Here is a 15,435-nt window from a genome sequence, read left to right as displayed (position 1 = left end):
TTAAGCAAGAGTCTACTCTCTTTTACCTCTTCAACATCAAAAACTATCATCCAATTAATTTATATTATATGTATTATGTGCATGTATTGGACAGAATTCATTAGTCTTCTCTCTTCTATCACAATGTATAAAGATCAAACAAATATAATATGCTCTCATACAGTCATGCTTCAAACTGATGAGAAATTGAAGTCTTTAAAAGGAATAGGAAATTTATTTCAAGTCATCTAATTAACAACTAGTAGTTTATTATGTTTTAAAGCTTATAAAAGTCAAATGTATTTTCTCATTTAATGTCTATATCAATCCTATGAAAGCAGTGACTAGTAAGATTAAATTGCTATTTCCCAAATTTAACTACTAAAATTACCTAGGATGTTAAAAAACAAAACACCAATTTCAGGACCCTACTCCAGACTGACTGAAGCAGAATCCCCAAGGTAGAGAATCTATATTTTAAGAGGAAATTCCAGGTGATTCTGAAGATGCTCTGGTTATCCAGGGTCAGGAATCCTGGGGTTAAGAGAGAGTCCTAAAGCCAGGGATTATATACATAAACCTTCTGAGCACACCATTTCTGCTCCTTCTACTCCACAACACTGCCCTCAACTGGCCAGAAAACATTTCCTAAATCCTCGAGTCTTGTGCAGTCCTAGGTGTTACTTAAATAGGAACACAAGACTGCTCTGTAGGAACACCTACATAAAGATAATCAAGATGATGTATAGCCCAGCGTATCCTGCAAAGTTGTATCTTCCCATGCACCCGTGTCCCACGTATTATTGAATCATCAGCCATCCCCACACCACAATGTGATACTCTGGACATTCTCAGTACACACTAGGTTGTCATTAAGCACATAGCAATGGTGCAATATGTAGATGGGTTTTAAAAGTACTGTTCCTGAATTTCCACGGGACAATCCAAATTGTCTCTCAGTTCAGTTCAGTTCAGTTCAGTTCAGTCGCTCAGTCATGTCTGACTCTTTGCGACCCCATGAATCGCAGCACGCCGGGCCTCCCTGTCCATCACCAACTCCCGGAGTTCACTCAAACTCACATCCATTGAGTCAGTGATGCCATCCAGCCATCTCATCCTCTGTCGTCCCCTTCTCCTCCTGCCCCCAATCCCTCCCAGCATCAGTCTTTTCCAATGAGTCAACTCTTCACATGAGGTGGCCAAAGTACTGGAGTTTCAGCTTTAGCATCATTCCTTCCAAAGAAATCCCAGGGCTGATCTCCTTCAGAACGGACTGATTGGATCTCCTTGCAGTCCAAGGGACTCTCAAGAGTCTTCTCCAATACCACAGTTCAAAAGCATCAATTCTTCGGCGCTCAGCTTTCTTCACAGTCCAACTCTCACATCCATACATGACCACTGGAAAAACCATAGCCTTGACTAGACGGACATTTGTTGGCAAAGTAATATCTCTCCTTTTCAATGTCTCTACCTTAACTTAATTCCATGATTTAGCAGCTATAACTATTATAAAAGAGGCTTAGGAGGGAAGTCCGGTTTCATCACCATCATCAGGTATTTCTTTCCCTTACTCATTCCATCACAAAATTCCCTCGGTTATCCTTCTAAAATCTATGTGTGCAGTTGGCATGTCACTTGCTCTTTTTCTGTGCCCCCTGCGCTAACATGGGATCTCACTGCTTGCTCATTCATGTGATTTGTTTCCTTTCTTCCAGACAATTATTTTCAATCCATCCTCTGAATAGCCACAGACATCACTTTCCAAGACTCAGATCTGGCCATGTCATCTCCCATGACATACAATATAGAGTATAAATTTCACTTTCTAGAATTAGAAACATTCCTAGTGAGATCTTCAAGGTATAATTTGCATGACTCCCCTCTAGGTATCCTTCCTACTTGACATCACTCTGCATTACTTGTCTTTTTTGAAGAAGCCTTCATCTTCACTTTCCTTTGGTTAATCTACTATCTCTACAAATGCTTTTTCCTACCTCCTTCTAGTTTTCAAAATCCAATGAATTCTTCAAGGCACAGGTAGAATTACTCTTCTATAAAGGCTTTCTAATACCTTATATCACTATATAGTTATTTTCAATGTCTACTGGAGGTGAACTGAGTCCATATAAACACAAAACACTCTGCACCTATTTCTAGCACCGCCGTCATGTTAAATAGTTCAGGCCCTTCAAACTGTGAGGAATTAGAAGTGCCACTGTCTAATACACACATTGGTCATAAAATACATGGTTCTGGTCTTTGTCTTCATAAGATATCATGTTAAACAGACATCCAATTTAAGGACAGATGATCAAAACAAACATGTAAGACATTTCTTCACTTTCAAAATGACAAAAAAATGTCACCATGGCTGCAGAGATTCAAGATATTGCAGAAAACTTGAAAAGATTTCTTTTCATTGGCATTGCTTATTATGGTGTGGATGTTTTACTAAATCATTTACAGGAATATGATTAGAGAAATCTGATCCACTCACTCCATCTGAGATGCTCAGCTCATATGCTGTGTTCTATTGTAATAGTAAAGCACTGGCAGTGAACAATAAGTATGATTTGTATGTATGAAAATCAATTCATCTAAAAATTAAAAACAAATATACTTTTCTCAGACATATTTTACATTAATCCTAATATAGTATGTATATTTTAGAAAAGTCGGAATCTATGAAGGTAGAAATCAGATGCTCTGAATGAAGTCCAATAAAAAGTACACATTTAGCACATATAGGATAAAACTAAAGTTCAAATTTCTTGTACTTTGTATGCAAACATAGACTAGATTGGCTATATTAATAGGAATCTCTGATGATTTGTCATTAAAAATAAGAAATTCTGACATATGTGAAGGGAAACATAGAGTAAAAGCTGATTTAAACTACCACAGATATAAATAAATGTTGTTAGTACACAGAAAAAGAGAATTTCCTCAAGACTGCATGAAATCCAATCTATAGAACAATAACAACAACAATATATACTGCCCAACTGCAGAAATACCACTACCTGTCTTGTTGAGACCAGAATCCTAAAAGTGTTACGGAACCAAACTAGATCCACTTGCCCAACACACATCAAAACCAGTCTACTGACTCCAGGCTGTGGCGGATCTACTGACAGCAGGCTGTGGCGGATCTACTGACAGCAGGCTGTGGCGGATCTACTGACACCAGGCTGTGGCGGATCTACTGACACCAGGCTGTGGTGGATCTACTGACACCAGGCTATGGTGATCTACTGACAGCACATTGAGGTTTATTGCCAGGCATCCAACATGGGACCAAGCAAGGAAAATAGGCTGAAGAGACTCAAACTCCACAGTGGCTTTTAGGGAAGGGTTTTTGAAGTCAGTGTTAGGGTGAGGATTGCAGGGTGTCTGATTAGCTCATGGACATTCTTCTGATTGGCTGATGATGAGGTAACAGGTGGTATTTTGGGAGTCAACATCTCAACCTTCTGGTTCCAATCAGTCTAGGGTCTACCTGCTTGTGAACAGCATGCAGTTAATTTCTTGCACCTGGTGGGGTTTTCAGTTCAGTTCAGTCGCTCAGTCGTGTCCGACTCTTTGCGACCCCACGAATCGCAGCACACCAGGCCTCCCTGTCCATCACCAACTCCAGGAGTTCACTCAGACTCACGTGCTTTGAGTTGGTGATGCCATCCAGCCATCTCATCCTCTGTCGTCCCCTTCTCCTCCTGCCCGCAATTCCTCCCAGCATCAGAGTCTTTTCCAGTGAGTCAACTCTTCGCATGAGGTGGCCAAAGTACTGGAGTTTCACCTTTAGCATCATTCCTTCCAAAGAACACCCAGGGCTGATCTCCTTCAGAATCGACTAGTTGGATCTCCCTGTAGTCCAAGGGACTCTCAAGAGTCTTCTCCAACACCACAGTTCAAAAGCATCAATTCTTCGGCACTCAGCCTTCTTCACAGTCCAACTCTCACATCCATACATGACCACAGGAAAAACCATAGCCTTGACTAGACGGACCTTTGTTGGCAAAGTAATGTCTCTGCTTTTGAATATGCTATCTAGGTTGGTCATAACTTTCCTTCCAAGGAGTAAGCGTCTTTTAATTTCATGGCTGCAGTCACCATCTGTAGCGATTTTGGAGCCCAGAAAAATAAAGTCTGACACTGTTTCCACTGTTTCCCCATCTATTTCCCATGAAGTGATGGGACCAGATGCCATGATCTTCGTTTTCTGAATGTTGAGCTTTAAGCCAACTTTTTCACTCTCCACTTTTACTTTCATTAAGAGGCTTTTGAGTTCCTCTTCACTTTCTGCCATAAGGGTGGTGTCATCTGCATATCTGAGGTTATTGATATTTCTCCTGGCAATCTTGATTCCAGCTTGTGTTTCTTCCAGACCAGGGTTTCTCATGATGTATTCTGCATAGAATTTAAATAAGCAGGGTGACAATATACAGCCTTGACGTACTCCTTTTCCTATTTGGAACCAGTCTGTTGTTCCCTGTCCAGTTCTAACTGTTGCTTCCTGACCTGCATACAGATTTCTCAAGAGGCAGGTCAGGTGGTCTTGTATTCCCATCTTTTTCAGAATTTTCCACAGTTTATTGTGATGCACACAGTCAAAGGTTTTGGCATAGTCAATAAAGCAGAAGTTGGGGTTTTAGTATCTGCAAAATAACTTGAGGACATGGTGGCTCAGAATATTATCTACAGCCCCTAAGGAGAAAAATAAAGGTTCATGATTCTGTTTTATGGCTAAAATACCATTATTTTATCTTGTTTGACTGTTTTCCTTTCTGTATTTTCTCACTTCTCTGATTAAGTGTGCTCTTTGGAACTCAGGGAAGACCTAGGAGGCTAAAGGTTTTCTACAAACAAGAGACTGGGGACATAAGGGAGGGGAGTCTACCTCAGGAAAGCCCTGCAAGGTCCTGCTTAGTTTCAAAAGCTAAAAATGTATCACTCCTATGGCAAAATTTTGCATCTTACTCAGTTCCTAATCTAAATGAAACTTGTCTACAAATAAGTCAGTGGCAGAATATAGAACCTTCTATGGATGTTTCTATATAGTCAGTATTTAACTGGGTATGTACCCCTCAGTGGTTCATTTCACTTGAAATTTGAAAACAGGACGAAAGAGAAATGAAAGAGAGGAAGGGAAGGATAGATGGAGAGAGGAAACGAGTTGGCTGAGTGTCTTGAATGTTTATATTACCTTACATCTCATTTGAAAACCTGACTGCCCTGAAATGCCACACATATTTTATCTTCTCAAATTGAAGTTTAAGGCCAAAAGTGATTGTGCTATAGTTTAGAATTGTCTATATTATTTTAAAACTGCCATAATTGATGAAAGATTAGGCTAAGCATTCTAATTCAATCCCAAAAGAACCAAATTTATAAACCCATGTGGATCTTGCCTTAATCTGGAATGTTGCCATTTGGGGAAGACCTGTGGCAGGAGTCTTGATGATTGAAAAAGAAGTCAGGTTCCCAGGCTCAGGGAGCTGTTCGGTTTACATAAGAAGGAATGGCGCACAGTAAGCCCGTGTCTTAGACATGGACCACTGTGTCGGCCATGTCATTACACTTCAGAATTAAATGTCCTTATCATCCTTCCTCTCTCTCCTATCAATCTCCAAGCAGAGTCAGAGGTCCACAATCCATGTAGCTGAATATGTGCAATTTCTAAGAGTTTAGGGACCCTCCACACAGACACTCTCCATGTCACTCAGAGAAAAACCAGCCTCCTATTTCTCAAGTGAAAAGCATAAGCCTTCTAAAAAGTTCTTTAACTGCACATTTTCTTAGCAAAAAATAGTTACTCAAGTAGTAATGGTTTAAAATAGACATCAGATTGGTTCATCCGGGAAAAGATTTTGGTTTTGTTCTGATTTTAATATGCACTTTTGCTTGTTATGATATTAGCTGGCTCATTTCTCCATCTTTTCCAGAGGAAAGGGATAATTGGGTTGGATCTTGAAGAATAAATAAACCCCATCCAGGGAAGAAAGAAGGTGAGGACATTTCAGGAAATAGTTTGTGAAAAGGTCAGGAAATAAGAAAAAATTATACTCTGTATTCAGCAATGGTGATTTATTCAGTGTGGCTGGAATATATGGGGGCAAGAGGATAAAAGGAAGAGCAGAGAAGGTAGTTTAGGGCATATTCTGAAAAGAAACACAGTCGTTCCAAAGAGTGTGAGTTTTATCCTTTATATGATAGGTCACCACTGAAGTTTGAAGAAATGAGCAAAAGACAGAACTATTTGCGTTGACTTACAAGTCACTTGTTGAGTCCACATCAGAACTCTCTGGGATAACCACTCTTAACCTCATCTTATTGATCAACAAAAGTATAACCAAAAAGATGGACAAATTTATCTAAGGGCACAGAACCAGTGAGTGGCAGACCCAGGGTTTGAATCCAGGTATGTGTGGCTTAGCAACTACGCAACAACAACAACAATAAGTGTGTGCTTCCGAAGACTCTGCACTGTGTCAAGCTCCTTCCTGCAAGTGACATGACTACTTTGTGTTTTAAAAGCTAATTCCGGATTTGGTGTGGAAGACAATTACAAAGGAAGACATAACTCAGGAAGAAAAGCTAAAGAGGAAAGCAGTTTTGTAGCCCAGCAAGAGAGAATCAGGGCAGAAATCAAGGCAATGGGAAGAGGGAGAAAGGACAAGATTCAGGGAGTGATTTGCTGTGAGAATAATAAGATAGAAGAACATGGGTGGTACCTCTGTGGTGTCTAGCCTGGGCCCTTAAAATCACAACAATGCCCTTTCCAGCTCAGTTTTAAATAGATCACCTTTGAGGTCTTTCAGCTGCAAATATGCATCAAACAACTCAGAAGAAGGGATCCCTGGAGGAAGATTAAGGCATATGTTTGTAAGAGGCTCCACATCCAAAATAAATTATGTAGAGCTTTCAACAGATAACAGCTTATTCATAACGAACCTACATACAAAGCATTCCACATTTTTTCCCTCAAAGATCTCTAGGACAAAAGCAGAGTCTTGAAAGCCCTCATCCAGACTGAGAATAAAAACCAAGGATGAAGATACTCAACAGATTTGCAGCAAGAAATTGCTGAGATTGAAAGCACCTTTTAAAGACAGAAAACAAAACTGAAGTGTAGGATCCAGACGAGAGAGACAAGGCTGTCAGACAGAAACAGAAACTGCCCCAGTGATGAGCAGCAGCAGACAGCATGAAGGGGTGTGATGACCGTGACTCTGCGGCAGGAATTCTGTGTCCTCAGAGGGCAGGCTTGGCCCCTAGCTTGACAGTGGATCCATGTGACCAGTGGAATGTTCTAGTGCTCATTTCTTATCCATGGAGACAAGAAAGAAGATGAGAAACCTGAAGGTAGCCAGTCATTCCCCTAGCACACTTTTTTCCTTCAGTCATTCTTACCTTAACTCCTCAAAATAGGTGACGAGTTTGCCCTTCATTTCTGGAGAGAGACGGAAAACGGACAGGAATGGAGCGGAGTTCAGATATTATCCTATCCTCTCCCCACACCACCTGTTGCTATTTTAGTCAAACCCAGAAGGTAAAAATTCAGTTTTTTAAAATTCAGGCTAGGTTTAAATCAGTAAAATTGGCATTCTTTCCACTGGTCTTACCTTTCATGCTCTGCCTTGAAACCCTCAGCTTGAGATATCCATAGAAACAGACTGTGTCTTACTCTTTTGATTTTTTTTACCTTAAATCTGTCAGTTAATTCAGTGCTTACAAATGACCCACTGCTAACAAGTCATGGGTAGAACACGTTCCCATATAAAGAACTGAGTAAGATACTTCCTAGGATGTTTATTTGGCATGGTTTTGACTAGAATGATCATAATTCATACTATCTAAGGAGGTGATTAGAAGTCTCAAAGTTGAGGGGGAAAATAAACACAAAATACTCCTTGCTCAGGGGTTTCTTAATTCATATTCAGAATTCTAGGCTCCACTGTGTGCCTTTAGAATTGAACTAGATGATGGCTTCCTTGATAGACTCACCAATCAGTGATACCTGCTTCATGCCAAAAGCTTTGCTGGGTGCCAGGGAAACAGAGATGACTAAGATACGGTTCCAGCTAGTGAGAGGCTCTTGGTGCTCTCGGAAAGAAAACAGCAGAAGGAGAGGCAGGCAGATAGACTAAGCATTTTGAGAGAGATGAGGAAGAGCGGCAAGCAAGACTGTCTAAGAGACACCCTCCCCTGAGCTTTCTCTGGGTCCCTGATGAAAATCCACACAGGACTGGCACCCCCTCTTCCCCCTGATGGGAGAGACTGTGTGGTCCCAACCTGCTAAAAGGCCTCCAGGTGCCATCAGCTCCATATGCAACGTCCATGGGCATCCAGTCACATCAAGCATGCCTCTTTCAGCAAGTCCTCTCCCTCCACGCTCACAAACTTGGCTGGATGGTGCATGCCCCTTTCCAGAGTGCCTGTTAAAGAGCGAAAGCAGCCCAGACCTCCTCTCCCCAGATTCTGGGAGGCTAAGGAACCACATACGTCCTGCCCTTCTGCTCCTGTGGACTTCCTGGGGTCTATCCCAGTCTCCTCTCAGCAGACAGAACAATGGGCCATGTGAGCTCAGAGGAGGGACTGGGGATTTTGTCCTGGAGGAAGGATGTGGCTTCAGAGAATTGGCAGGTACACAGCAAAGCAGGGGTTAAACTCAGAATAACCCAGGTGACTTTTTGAACTATTACTGGATTAACTGCAACCTCTGAAACTCAAATAAATGAAAATTCTGGCATTACTGAGCTATACCATTAAAGGGCTAAAACAAGTCTGTCCTACTACTTACTAATATTACTTGGGTCACATCTATATTTTTTTGCTTTCACCATTATTATTGTCCTCAAGTAATGATTTCTTTTCCTCTTTCCTTGTATGAGGGTATGGTAGAGACTGCTTAGATGCTCACCAGTTTTAGGCTTTTTCCATGGACGCCAGGAAAACCATATTTCCCAGCCCCCTTAGAGTGAAAGGCAAATGCAGAACCTTCTATGCAGGCTTCCCAGATGGTGCAGTGTTAAAGAATCTGCCTACAATGCAGGAGACACAGGAGATGTGGGATGTGATCCCTGGGTCAGGAAGATCCCCTGGAGAAGGAGATGACAACACACTCCAGTATTCTTGCCTGGAGAATCCCATGGACAGAGGAGCCTGACGAGCTAAAATCCATGGGGGTCACAAAAAGTTGGACATGACTTAGCAACTAAACCACCACCACCGTGAATATTTCTATACAGTCAGTATTTGGATATATACTTCTTAGTAGCTCTTTTATTTGAATTCAGCATTTTTTTCCTTCAACTGCAATTTAATATTTTACCATGAATTATTAGAGCCACAAAACTGAGTTCTGTGGGGTGAACAGAAGGGATAGACACCGTTTCCAGAGCTGTCAAGAAGACACGCAGTTTGCCTCTTTCATCCCCACATGCACTGCCAGAAGCAAGGACGCTGATATTGCAAAGTCACACGGAGGAATTGTCACACTTGAAACAGTGAAGCAAACTGCTTTGGCATTTGTGTGAGTGAAAACCAAAAGCCTCTTAAGACCTGGCAGTGATTTGTTAGCGTAACTAGAGAGTTTTATCCTGATAAATATAAAGACACTGATATATGTTTAAGTTTAAGCAATTTCTTTTTCATTTAGAAAGCTATATGGCACCATCCTGGAAAAAAAAACCAGGGCGAGGTCTCCACCCCAGTGCAGTGTTACTCAGTTCTCACACGAGGCAAAGATTATCTCTCTGACCCTGTGATGTTCTTCAAGATAGAGCTGCCTGGAAGAGAAGATGTAAGCTGTGGATGAGAACAATATGTGAAAAGCTTGTTTCGGATGCAACTGAGAACAGAAAATGCCAAAAACAACATAAAAAATGGGAGGTGACGACTAAGAAGCAGGAAAAGGATTAGTGATGGAAATTTCTGCAACTGATAAAAACATGACGTGGAAACAAGTTGGCCAGGCCATGTGTACTTTCAGCTCACTCACTCTGACTCCATTTAGGGCTACATACGATAGATGTAGATATAAATCCTCTGAGGTTTATAATCAGAGCCAATCACCAAGTAAAAGTCAGGATTCCAAGCAAATGTAGTGTGAGGCTCTGGAAAGCAGAGCTGCAGTTAAGCTGGGCATCAGGCAGGAAGTGTGAATTCAGTGCAAACCAGGAAGACTAGGGCAGTGAACTCACCAGGGCGTTTTCCTGAGAGACCAAAGAACCACCTATGAAACAATTCATCCTAAAAGGAGAGAGGTTCAAAATGCACAAATCAGGCCTAAAAACAGTGGGGACAGAACCAGATAGAAAGCCCAGAAATAAACCCATGCACCTATGGGTACCTTATTTTTGACAAAGGAGGCAAGAATATACAATGGGGCAAAGACAGCCTCTTCAATAAATGGTGCTGGGAAAACTGGACAGCTACATGTAAAAGAATGAAATTAGAACACTTCCTAATACCATACACAAAGATAAACCCAAAATGGATTAAAGACCTAAATGTAAGACCAGAAACTATAAAACTCTTAGAGAAAAACATAGGCAAAACACTCGATGACATAAATCAGAGTAAGATCTTCTATGACCCACCTCCTAGAGTAATGGAAATAAAAACAAAAATAAACAAGTGGGACCTGATTAAACTTAAGAGCTTTGGCACAGCAAAGGAAACTATAAGCAAGGTGAAAAGACAACCCTCGGAATGGGAGAAAATAATAGCAAATGAAACAACTGACAAAGGATTACTTTCCAAAATATACAAGCAGCTCATACAACTCAATGCCAGAAAATCAAACAACCCAATCAAAAAGTGGGGAAAAGATCTAAACAGACATTTCTCCAAAGAAGACATACAGATGGCTAACAAACACATGAAAAGATGCTCAACATAACTCATTATTAGAGAAATGCAAATCAAAACCACAATGAGATATCACCTCACACCAAACAGAATGGCCATCATCAAATAGTCTACAAACAATAAATGCTGGAGAGGGTGTGGAGAAAAGGGAATACTCTTACACTGTTGGTGGGAATGTAAATTGACACTGCCACTGTGGAAGATGGTACGGAGATTCCTTAAAAAACTAGCAATAAAACCACATTTGACCTAGAAATCCCACTCCTAGGCATAAACCCTCAGGAAACCAGGGTTGAAAAAGACACATGTATCCCATTGTTCATTGCAGCACTATTTACAATAGCTAGAACGTGGAAGGAACCTAGATGTCCATCAACAGATGAATGGATAAAGAAGTAGTGGTACATATACACAATGGAATATTACTCAGCCATAAAAAGGAATGCATTTGAGTCAGTTCTGATGAGGTGGATGAACCTAGAACCTATTATATAGAATGAAATGAGTCAGAAAAATAAAGATAAATATTGTATTCTAATACACATATACAGAATCTAGAAAAATGGTACTGAAGAATTTATTTACAGGGCAGCAATGGAGAAACAGACATAGAGAATAGACTTATGGACATGGGGAGGCAGGGGAGAGGGTGAGATGCATGGAAAGAGTAACTTGGAAGCTTACATTACCAGATGTAAAATAGATAGCCAACGGGAATTTGCTGTATGGCTCAGGAAACTCAAACGGGGCTCTTTATCAACCTAGAGGGGTGGGATGGGGAGGGAGAAGGGAGAGAGGTTCAAAAGGGAGGGGATATATGTATACCTACTTTGCCAACAAAAGTTCGTCTAGTCAAGGCTATGGTTTTTCCTGTGGTCATCTATGGATGTGAGAGTTGGACTGTGAAGAAAGCTGAGCACCAAAGAATTGATGCTTTTGAACTGTGGTGCTGGAGAAGACTCTTGAGAGTCCCTTGGACTGCAAGGAGATCCAACCAGTCCAGTCTGAAGGAGATCAGCCCTGGGATTTCTTTGGAAGGAATGATGCTAAAGCTGAAACTCCAGTACTTTGGCCACCTCATGCGAAGAGTTGACTCATTGGAAAAGACTCTGATGCTGGGAGGGATTGGGGGCAGGAGGAGAAGGGGACGACAGAGGATGAGATGGCTGGATGGCATTGCTGACTCGATGGAAGTGAGTCTCAGGGAACTCCGGGAGTTGGTGATGGACAGGGAGGCCTGGCCTGCTGCAATTCATGGGGTCGCAAAGAGTCGGACACGACTGAGCGACTACTCTGATGGCTTATTCATTTGAGGTTTGACAGAAAACAACAAAATTCCATAAAGCAATTATCTGCAATAAAAAACAAATTAAAAAAAAAAAAAAAACAGTGGGACAGAGCTGGAGGAGAAAGGTGCTTGAGATATACCTGGTGCCTGAAGCTCAGATTGCCCTTTGATGCTGATCCAAAATCTGCAGGAGAGGAGAGAGCATAAGAGTTATGAGCAGTAAATGGGCAACCCCTCCACACACACATACACCTCATGAGCGTTCTGTAAAACTTTGAGGACACGCATGGGAACAAGGTGTCCTCAAGGGATGCTAAAGCACCCCACTAGAGTCAGGAGCAGAGTGGTGACAAGACAGAGCAACACACTGAGCTGGCAAGAGACCCCATCCACACTGGGAGGAGAAGACCTGGTAAAGGGGGTGATGCTGCAGGAGACGTCACCACCCCGTCCGCAGACACACAGTCACAGTAGCCTAATAGCTTCCTGTGTGGTGATCTTGAAGGGCTCAATGTCCTTCCCCACTCAGGTTCTGGGTACTTGGGAAATAGAAAAATAAGAGCAAAGTGGGGGCCAAGGTACTGCTGATACAGTCAGAGCAGAGCACAGAGCATTGGGAGAAAGTCAAACAGGCCTGCTAACTTCACTCTGAAGTTCCATCAGCCTACTACTCTGTTACCGATAGTGTAAGACAGTGGCATGATCTTTACACGGTGGACGATGGATGTAGGGAGCAAACATTCAGGGGTCTTGTCTCAGTTAGGACTCATGTGAAAAGTCAGCCCAGCTCAGAGATCCCAGAGGTGACTGGGCCTAATCAAGATGAGCTGGGTTCTCTCAGACCATCAGAACATAAGATCAGGTGGGCCCAGCAGCAATCCCCTGAGAGATGGAAATGGTCAGCCCAGAACTGAACCTCAGCAGGAGCTCAGGGTTCCCTCATGACTAATGATGGAGGAAGAAAACCACTTCTGTGCTGGGATAGTATGTAGGGGCTAGCTGAAAATGGACTGATTCTGCAATATAGTTCTGCTAAGAGGTAGACTCAAAAGGGAGCAACAAGTGGAAACCCTTCCCAGGCGCAGAATTAGGGACAACGCACCTGTTCATCCACTTCATATGGAAGGAAAAGTGACCTGAGGTTAGAATCGATATTGACTCATGGGAAGTGGTGAACAGCTTGGCTGGTGAACTGGGGCCTGGAAGGAGAGAGATTGGATAGTTGGGAATAAAAAGGTCTTGAGAAGATGCACGTGGGTGGACCTATCAGAGAATTCGAAAGTGTGCAAGTCTTTATATTACACGGCAACACCCACCACACAAAAGATGAGAACAACCAAGCAGACAGAATAACTATGACAGCTGACCTCAGACAGCCTCGGTCATCAGCCAGCCCTTTGGGGTTCATGAACAGAACAGCCATGGTGGTAGAGATGGCCGGCCTAAGAGAATGGACTTCCATCTCTGAAAGCCACTCTGGCTACTGCCCTTGCCAAAGTTCAACCATAAAGAAAAAGAAATCAAGACTTCCCTGGTAGCTCAGCAGTTGAGAATCCACCTGCCAAAGCAAGGGAAACAGGTTCAACCCTGCTCCAAGAAGACACATGTCATGGGACAAGTAAACCCATGTGCCACAACTACCGAAGCCTCCCGGCCCAAAGCCCATGCTCTGCGACAAGAGATGCCTCTGTAACGAGAAGCCCAGGCACCACAACTGGAGGGTGGCCCCTCTCGCCACAACTAGAGAAAGCCCACGCAGAAATGAAAACCCAGCAGAGCCAAAAACAAACTTTTTTCTTTTAAATGAGAGCATACCCCAAATAGATTTTCAAAAAAGAAAAAGAAGTCAGTGTTCAACAAATGAAACCTCAAGGAGAACAATCAACCACTTCATGGCAGGTTGATTACACTGGATCCCTCCCACTCTTAAGAAGCAGTGACTCATCTTGACTTGAATCAATATATATTGGGGTACAAATCTGCCTTTCCTGCCAGAAGGTCTCATGGAATGGTCTTACTATGGCACAGCTGAGGCTCCACTTTGAGATGATAGCCTTCAAGGAAGGTGTGTCATCCCCTGGAATAAAAAATTGTACCCTTCCTCATGACCATTACACGGTGCTGTAGAATCCACGGGTCTGGGAACCAAAGGGCCAGAATCGGAGTGTCCATGTTTGCTACCAGTGCAGCAGGCAGGCCTGGGAGAGGTGTGGCGACGTGGAAATCAGAGCCCTGGACACCTCACCACGTAAGGCACCAACACCATCAGAAGACCTGACCCAAAGTGAGAGGAATCTAGGATGAGTCACAGAAGAGAAAGGACCAAGTGTGGTCTCTAACCAAGTGCAGTGATGGTGTCGGCGAAGTCATCCACCCACTGATTTGCCTCTGAGAAATCTTCCCCAAGAAAACTTCCAGAACCTGGGCAGCTATTCCTGGATGTGGGTGAACACTCCATGTGAACCATTATAAGTGGGTGGTGCGAGGGGCGGATGGTAGAGGATACTGTAAGGGCAAAATCCCTTCAGACCTGAGGCGCTCTCTTCCAGAGCTGGGAGTTAGGGTGGCTGACAGCTCACTGGTGCTTCCTCTCCAGGAACTGCCCTCATCCACCGGAAGCAGCCTGGCCAGGTTTACAGCTGCAGTCAAGGACTGGTCAGTGCAGGATCCAAATGTCTTGCTTCAACTGGGTCACACAGGAAGGGCTACTTTACCTCCAAAACTCCTGCAAGGATTATCTGAGATCTCTATCACATCTATATCAAAAGTTTAAGATTTATAACCCATCTCCTTTTAAAAAGGAACTGAATCGAGTTATACAATTCGCATGTTATGTCATTGTATTAAATTCCAAATTAAATTGGAATTTTAACTTAATTTAATTTAAATTCCAAATTAATTGGAAATTCCAAATTAAAATGAAACAAGGCCAAACTATTTAAAAGGAATATCAGTTCATCATTTACAGCAAACATTTATTAAAACTATTCTGCAAATAAGGTACTGGGGGAGGTGCTGTGCATACTGTGCCATCAAGTATGTTCACAGCTTGATCTAGAGATGGCATCTGCATGAAAGAATGCAAGGTAGGCAAATAAGAACCTTTCAGTATTCCCAGCCCTAACATGCACCATTTCTTTGGCTATAGAACAGCACCCAGAGAAAGAGCTGATACTATTCTTACTTTGTAGACCGCAAACCAAAGTTTAGCAGGGGAAGTGATTTCCCCAAGATGACAGAATTACTTTTTACTTTAAATCCAATTGTCCTTTCGCCACATTATGATCAACGTTTGT

The 15,435-nt window shown here is 42.4% G+C and overlaps 1 long non-coding RNA gene across 2 annotated transcripts in view; it reads right to left on the bottom strand.

Moving 5' to 3' along the window:
- The window catches only part of LOC133227569 (uncharacterized), a 356,831-nt gene that overhangs the window by 88,298 nt on the left and 253,098 nt on the right, over positions 1-15,435 (bottom strand). The gene's annotated exons all lie outside the window — the stretch shown is intronic.

The sequence above is a fragment of the Bos javanicus genome, chromosome 16 (genome assembly GCF_032452875.1).
Source record: "Bos javanicus breed banteng chromosome 16, ARS-OSU_banteng_1.0, whole genome shotgun sequence".
Lineage (NCBI taxonomy): Eukaryota > Metazoa > Chordata > Mammalia > Artiodactyla > Bovidae > Bos > Bos javanicus.
The sequence above is the reverse complement of the archived record's forward strand: the minus strand, read 5'-3'. Positions and strand labels throughout refer to the sequence as shown.